Genomic DNA, 8363 nt, shown 5'->3' with positions numbered 1-8363 from the left:
GCTTAAATGCACCAACATCACTCTTAAAATGGTGGATCGATCAACAAAGATACCTCTAGGGGAATGGGAGGATGTTCCCGTGAGAATTGGCTAATTCTTCATCCCGGTAGACTTTGTCACTGTAGACATGGAGGAGGATTCCAACATTCCTATCATCTTAGGAAGACCTTTCTTGCATACCGCTCCAGCGGTAATCGATGTGAAATATGGAGAGCTCACACTTGAAGTAGGGGATGAGACAATTACTTTCAATCTTGACAAAACAATGAGAGCTCCCCGACTACATGAGCCATGCTTCATGGTCGATCACTATAGCCGAGAAAGTGATAGAAAGAAGTTAGAATCTCTATACAAAGATCAAGCCATGGGTAAAGAAACATCACCCATATGGAAGGAGAAAGTGGATGACTTTCAAGTAGCTCTATTCGGAGAGCAAGGAACTTTTAAAAACAACAATGAGAGCTTGAATAGCTCACCCATCATGACAAGTAATGAAGAAGGCCTCATTGGCCATGACAACAAGAAAGAAGAGTTGCTCTTGTCAACTCATGACATCATTGGGGAACGAGCTAGCGAAGTTTGAGGTCTATGGGATGATGAATTTGAAGGATTAGTCAATCCTTATATTGGAAATGCTATGACCTTGGACTATGGCTTTGTAGATCCTTGTCATCACTTTAACTTGGATGTCTACAACAATGAAGAGAATAATGTGCAAAGGTCTACCCAAGACCTCTATCATGAAAATGAGCAAGCCTTCGACTACTTCTACAAGGTGTTGAGCAACATCAACAACACCTTGGCTTTGCCCCCTTGACATCCTATCCAGGAATGAGAGTTTGGTGGAGTCCTCCCTAAATCAATATTTGTAAATATTCTAACCCCTTAACTAGCATTTTATTTCCTTTATTGCATCTTTGTCATTTTTGGATTTGCATTTTTGTGCTTTGATCAAGATTTTTGACATGACAGCAAGTGAGGGAGGTAGTTTAACGTGTTTTTATATGTAGTGTTCGACCAAGTGTGGGGATGGCAAATGCCTAGGCTAACCGAGCCTTTGTAGTGCACCCACAACATTTAACAAGGAAAGGAAGAAAGAATGAAATGGGAAAATGAATCCCCACGAGCGGACCTGATCAGCTCGTGGGAGCTGAAGAGGATCTGAGCGTCCCCAGCATCAATCCGTGCGTTTTGACCTTAGGACGTGGGAGCTAGGAAATTTTAAATTGAGGAAAATGTCCTGTAAGAAAATCTGTGCAGATCACCATGAGGACGCTCGTCCCCAACTTCAGGACGCTCGTCTTGACATGGATCCGCGCGTCCTGGGAAGTTCCAAATTTATAAAATTTTCCTGTAAGGAAATTTGCACGTCCCAAGAATGATCCGAGCGTCCCCTCAGAAATCCGCTCGAGCTGTGAAGAATCCGCGCGTCCTGGCACTGGTTTGTTAATTCAGGACGTCCTGTAAGACAATCCGCGCGCCCCGACGAGAATCCGAGCGTCCCAGCCTGTTACTTAAGAAAAACACGGGACAACCCCTTCCTTCCCAATTCATTTCTATCTTTCAAAAACACAAACACACAACTTTTCTCCTCACTTAAACCCTCAATCTCCTCCTTCAAAAAACACCAATTTCTCAACAAAATTCACCACCATCCAAACAAAACTTGCCCAAAATAAGATTAAATCACTCCTTTATCAACAAAAGACAATCTAAACACTAAATTCTTCACAAATTGAATAAATTTTCTAGGGTTTGGGCAAAAATTCAAAAATCCTAAATTGATTGAGGAATTGGTTGAAGGTTGAAGAAGAGAAAAGTTCAAGTTCCAATGATGATGATGAGAGTGGTGAATCCCCCGGGTCAATGAAGGTGGATGTTGAAGAAGAAATTGATGATGCAAGTGACGATGATGACGGCAATGATGTCGGTGATGAGGATGTCGCAATGAGCGACAATTGAGGGTTGACAAGGTTATTTGGAGGATAACACATATGCGGGGTTGATCACTTGACTTCAACCTATTCCATTGTGAGTTTCCTACACCTCCTTTAGCTTTGCTTTTATCTCTTGTTTTAAAATTTTAATCTTGATCATTTGTGGAGTCACTCTTGACTCTTGGTAGTTTTGAGTCCTAGCAACACTTAAAGGACTTCCACATCGGCTCCATTGAGGTGACTCATTTATTGTTCCCATTTAAAAATCCAAAATGACAATTAGAATCATGCATTGCATCTTTGCCTTATGCATAAACTTCCCTATTTTGACACTAGAAATAGTGTTTTGATTGGTTTGGGGAAGTTCAAACACAAGGAATGGGAGTTAATCCAAATTAGCTCTCCAACCAATAAAAGCATGCATCATATAGGATATATTAGAATGCATTAACTTGTATATATGTCAAGTAGTTTGCACATTTGTGTAGAAATCATGCATTTTCATTTAGCTTGCATTGCATAATTTCCCATCGTTTTGGCCATTAAGGACAATGCCCATACTAGTGTGGGGATGGGAAATTCTAACATAACTTTTAAAATCACAAAATGATAAAGATTGAAATTTTTTGAAAAAACACAAAAATATGTTCTTTTATTTCATAAAAACAAAAACCATAAAAATTTAAAAATTTAAAAATACAAAAACATGTTCATTCCTTTGAAGTATAGAATTGTATATTGTGTATATACTTGTGCTTGTTTGTCCTCTTATCACATTGGATCGTCTACCCCACATCCGAGGCATAAGGGATATGAAGACCGCATGGTATGATCTTTCCAAATCTCCTTTTTCATCTCTATGTTAATGACTATGTGGCTTTATTTTGGTTGATGCGGTACAAACCAATGTGATTTTAAGAGTTACATGTAGTTTATATGTCATACTAGTTGATAGAAGCATATACATTAGGTTGTATATATGTTAGTTGCATCATGGCATGTAGTTGCATTTTAGGAAAAAAATTGTGAAAACATCTATTTGGGAAACTTGACAAGTGTATATAAGGCCCTTGTAGATACTTTTTCTTCTTGAGACTTTGCTCATTAGAATACTTCCAAAACACCCTAGGATGTGTCATGCTAGATAGACTAAGGCCTAGTCAAGAGTACCTTGTGATGTGATGACTCCTTGGCTACCGTTTATTCCAAGGTGACCCTTGAAACCATGCAACCATCTTCCACTTCTATCATCATTTTTGTCAACGAAAAGGGAATGGGCACAAAAATCTCAATTTGAGTTCAAGTACCAAAATGAAAACAAGAAGTTTGCACAAATTTGCATCAAAGAAAAGAGGAGTACAAAAATAAGAACTCCCATGCTTCAAATAAAAACACCCTTGTTACAAATTGGGGTGACTTTGAAAATGTTCAAAAAAAGCAAAAGTTGAAAATTGTCAAGCATCAAATTGCCAAACATCAAAGAAATGCCAAAAAAAATTGTTCTCTAAAATGTCAAATGCCACAAGAAATTGGGGGGAATAACAAAATCAAAAGAAAACTCCCACTATGAAACTCAAAAGCATATTGATCCCTTTTTCCATTGATCCCACTTTTGTGCATGGTAGAGAGGGGATGGCCCTTCTTCTTGTCTAGACAAGAGGGGGAATTCCGCGATCCTACAGTGTTTCTAACACTATAGGAAGCCTACTCTTGACAAAAACATTTAGCGATTGAGGATAAAAGTACCCTAGCTTGACACAACTTGGAAGTGATTAGTTGGTATCCTGCTAGGCTTAGTAGTTTGAAGAAACCATATCTATAATGGAGTGTATACCCTTAGATTACTTCCCTTCTAGATAATTTCCGCCACTTAGATGAGGAAAGCGGCAATTCTTTTTTAGATGCATCCATTACCTTCTTTTGTGTGCTTAATGATTGGATGTATCGCCATTTTGGCAAGCCCCACCTTGCCTTGCAAGAAGGTACCCTACCTTATGGATGTCTTGTTGTGAGTTGAAGGGGTGGAGTGAGACCCGCTAATTGTCGTATATTGGCTATATTAGTAGGCTAGTTTAAATAAAGGTTATAGTTTTAGTCACCTCTTTACTAGGGACAAGCAAAGGTTCGGTTTGGGGATGTTTGATGTGACTCATATTTGAGCATATTTAGTCCCCGAATTAACCTCGTTCCCATGCTTTCTAGCATATATTAGGGTCATTTCTTATCTTTAGTTTCCCATTTTGCATATTTTTTGAGGTTTTGTGTCCTTGGTAGGAGAGCATTGTTAACCTTGCATTTATGGAGCGAAATGGAGTTAAATGGATCTCATCTAATGAGCAAGCATCAAAGAGGAGACCGACACTAGAGGCCTAATCAAATTAATAAAATGAAATGGGCAATCATGAAAAGATCTTTGCATCCCCAACACGATCCCCGCGGATTGTTTAGAAGCCAAACAAGAGAATAACCCTGTGCCACGATCCGAGCGGCCTGAGCTGAGGACGAGCGTCCCAGAGCAAGGATCCGAGCATCTCCTAGACGATCCGAGCGGATCTTCTTACAGGACCAGCCGTGCATCAGGTGAGGATGAACGAATCCTGGTGGGAGTTGCAAGAACGATCCGCGCATGTTCCTCGGGATTAGCAATATTGTTATGTTTTTCCTACGGTCTTAATAGTCATTTAAGCCCTTAGTAACCCTAATCCCTGTACTTAATTTTAGTATAAATACCCCATTGTACTACCTAGATTATCACAAACTCTTAATATCATCTTAATTTAGTCTTAATCAAATTTGTAATACACTTCTCAATATTAATCACATCTTAATCTTTCCTTAATTTCTCAATTGTTCTTAGTTTAGTTGTGTAATTAGAAGATTATTGGGGTTTATTGGAGGATTGACAACCTTCCATCAATCATCAAGATTACTTCTATTATTCTTTGCTTTATTATTTTGGATCATCTCAATAGGTATAATCTCTTTTTACCCTTGTTTAATGATTGTTAATCATATCATTTATTCATCATGTTTTGCTTTGTTAGCATGATTGACAACCTTATTATTATGCTAAACTTGATCATGAGTGAGTAGTCCTTTAGCTAGGGTTAATGGGGAATTAGGGGAACAAACACAAGAATTGATCTATGCTTAATCTAATATGTTTTCATAATTAAATTGCTTACTTGTTGTGATTTCAACCTATGCACATGTTATGTTTGATGAAATGCGAGCCTATGAATCCTTGCATTTTTTACCCATCTCTTATCTTTTCAATGAGGCTTGTAAGACATAAACCAACTCGAACCTTATTAGACCATGAATAGAGTTGAATAGGAGGAGACTAAGTTAACTTGTAGGTGTTGTACAGTCTAGACGACTCGGATCCGGGACCTAAATCTTCCTAGGGATTGTAAGTTATACACTAACTCGATCCCATGACAACAATAAGTGCTTGCTTCTAATTGAGAACATGTTTGTATGATCTATTTTTATGAATCCCCTATAAACCCATGACACCCTAGTGCCTTTAATCAATTGCTTACAAACCCCTTTAATTGCTTTACTTTGCTTTTATTAATTTACATTCATCTTGTTAAATAGTTTAGATTACATATCATCTCAGCCCATAATTTGTGACATCCTAAGACATACACTACTTGCAATTGAAATCCTAAATCAATACCCGTCCCTTAGGATCCGACCTTTACTTACCTCTTTACTAAGAGTAGTTTGTGAAGTTAGAAGTATTGTTTTGGTTGGTAGCTTTTGACGACGAGTATAAATTCCACACCAATAGACGTTGGATTTTTCATTGAGAATTAGAGGATGAGGATGGGGTATCGGATGTAGAGATAAATAATCATACACCTGAAGCTGCTGGTTTAGATATAGGGGATGGGGAATATGATGCGTGTGTAAACAATCATTCACCTACACCTGAAGTTGTTTTAGGTTAGAAGTTTGCTGAAGATGATGGATTCGATGATTTTGAAGCTACCGGTGATGGGGAAATAAATGATGATGATTGAATTGAGAATTTGAGTCAATCTGAAATGCCTTTATTTGCTGGTTGTAAGAAGTATACCAAATTGTCCGCGGTGGTAAAGTTATATAAATTGAAGGGAGCAAATGGGTGGAGTGATAAGAGTTTTACGGATATTATAGCTTTGCTATGTGACATGCTTCCTTACGGTATTGTTCTTCCGAGTCGGAAATATGAGGCTAAAAAAATGATTAGAGAATTGGGCTTGAAATATGAGAAAATACATGCTTGTACCAATGACTGCATATTGTACCATAAAGATTATGAGAAATTATCATATTGCCTGCGCTGCTCTCTACGGCGTTATAAGACTAAGGAAGGGATCCCAGCTAAGGTGTTGTGGTATTTTCCAATAATACCAAGATTCATAAGGATTTATTTGAATGAAGAAGATGCAAGAATGTTGACTTGGCATAATAGTGGAAGGATTGAAGATGGAAAGTTAAGACACCCAGCGGATGGTCAACAGTGGAAAGAGTTTGACGCTAAATATCCTGACTTCGCCAAAGAAGCAAGGAACTTGCGTCTAGCGCTCTCCACAGATGGAATGAGCCCTCATGGAAACATGAGTACCCAACACAGTTCTTGGCCAGTTATGTTGGACATCTATAATTTGCCCCCATGGGTTTGCATGAAACAGAAGTATCTGATGTTGTCTTTATTGATATCTGGGCCTCGACAACCTGGAAATGACATAGATGTGTATTTGGAACCACTTCTAGATGATCTGAAGATTCTGTGGGAAAGAGGGATACCGGTGTCTGATGGTTATAAGAAGGAAAGTTTCAATCTGAGAGCTATGTTATTGTGTACAATAACTGACTTTTCGGCGTACGGTAATCTTTCTGGACATACTGTACATGAGAAAGAGGCTTGCCCATTGTGTGTGTGTGGGGGGGGGGGGGGAGCGATGTTGAATCAAAATATTTGAAGCATTCTCGCAAGCATATGTACAGGGAAAATCGTCGATGGTTATGCCCTGATCATCATTATCGTAAGCTTCACAAGGCGTTTAATGGGTGTCCTGAGCAACGTGGGAGTCCTCAGATTTTGAATGGTCATCAAGTGTATGAGAAAGTGAAAGATATTGAGATAAAGTATGGGAAGAAGGGACCTAAGTTGTCTACTCGTGGTTATAAAAAAAATCTATATTTTTTTACCAAACTTCCGTACTGGCGTGACCTCCCGGTTAGACATTGCCTAGATTTTATGCACATTGAAAAGAACGTTTGTGATAATATAATCAATACTCTTCTGAATGTTTTGGGCAGGACAAAAGACAACAAGGCAGCTAGGGATGATATGGTTGAGATGGGTATTAGGCCCGAGTTGGAAGGTAAAACAAAAGGAAATCGGACTTTTTCGCCGCCTGCAGCTCATACTCTTTCAAAAAAAGGAGAAAAAAGAGTTTTGCGAATGCTTGCATGGTATTAAGGTGCCAGAGGGCTATTCGTCTAATATTAGAAGCCTTGTTTCATTGCAGGACCTAAAACTTATTGGTTTAAAGTCACACAACTATCATACATTGATGCAAAAACTACTAGTTGTGGCCGTTCGTTCCATTCTACCTCCAAAGGTTCACATGCTATAGTAAGATTTTTCTATTTCTTCAAATCAATGAACAGTAAAGTCATTAATCCCGATGAAGCGAAAACTTTGCAAGACATCCTCGTCACCAGTCTTTGTCAATTTGAAATGTATTTTCCTCCGTCATTTTTCACTATCATGGTTCATTTGACTGTCCACCTAGTCCGGGAGGTTTTGTATCTTAGGCCAGTGTATTTGAGATATCAGTACCCATTCGAACGATTGATGAAAGTTTACAAGAATTACACATCTAATAGGTATCGTCCAGAGGGGTGTATTGCTGAGCGAGCAATTATCGATGTCGCTCTTTCGTATTGTTACGCGTAACTCTCCTTGGATGAGTTAATTGGAGCTCGATCATACGAATCGTCATAGTCACTGGATGTATGGAAAAGGTGTAAGGGGTCGTGTTTCCAAGGATTAGTCATCTGACATGCGACATATAGCTCATACATATGTTCTTTTTAACGATGATCATGTCCAGCCTTACAGTATGGAACACCACAGTAACTTTAAGGGAAAACACCCTTATAAGAACGAAAGGTGGTATGCAAATGAGCATTACAAGAAATTTAGTGACTGGTTTAAAGATACTATTTACGATGATGACAACCCAATTGATGATTGCTCACCCAGCCTACGACATCTCGCTTTCGGTTCTGATGCTCGTGCAACTTTTTATAGCGGGTATGTGATCAATGGGTACACTTTCTAAACCTGCACTCAAGATGAGGCGAGCACAATGCAAAACAGTGGAGTTTGCGTAAATTCCGAGGCAATATACTTTCCTAGTT

This window comes from Silene latifolia, chromosome Y (assembly GCF_048544455.1).
Source record: "Silene latifolia isolate original U9 population chromosome Y, ASM4854445v1, whole genome shotgun sequence".
Taxonomy (NCBI): domain Eukaryota; kingdom Viridiplantae; phylum Streptophyta; class Magnoliopsida; order Caryophyllales; family Caryophyllaceae; genus Silene; species Silene latifolia.
This window is presented reverse-complemented; position numbering follows the sequence as displayed.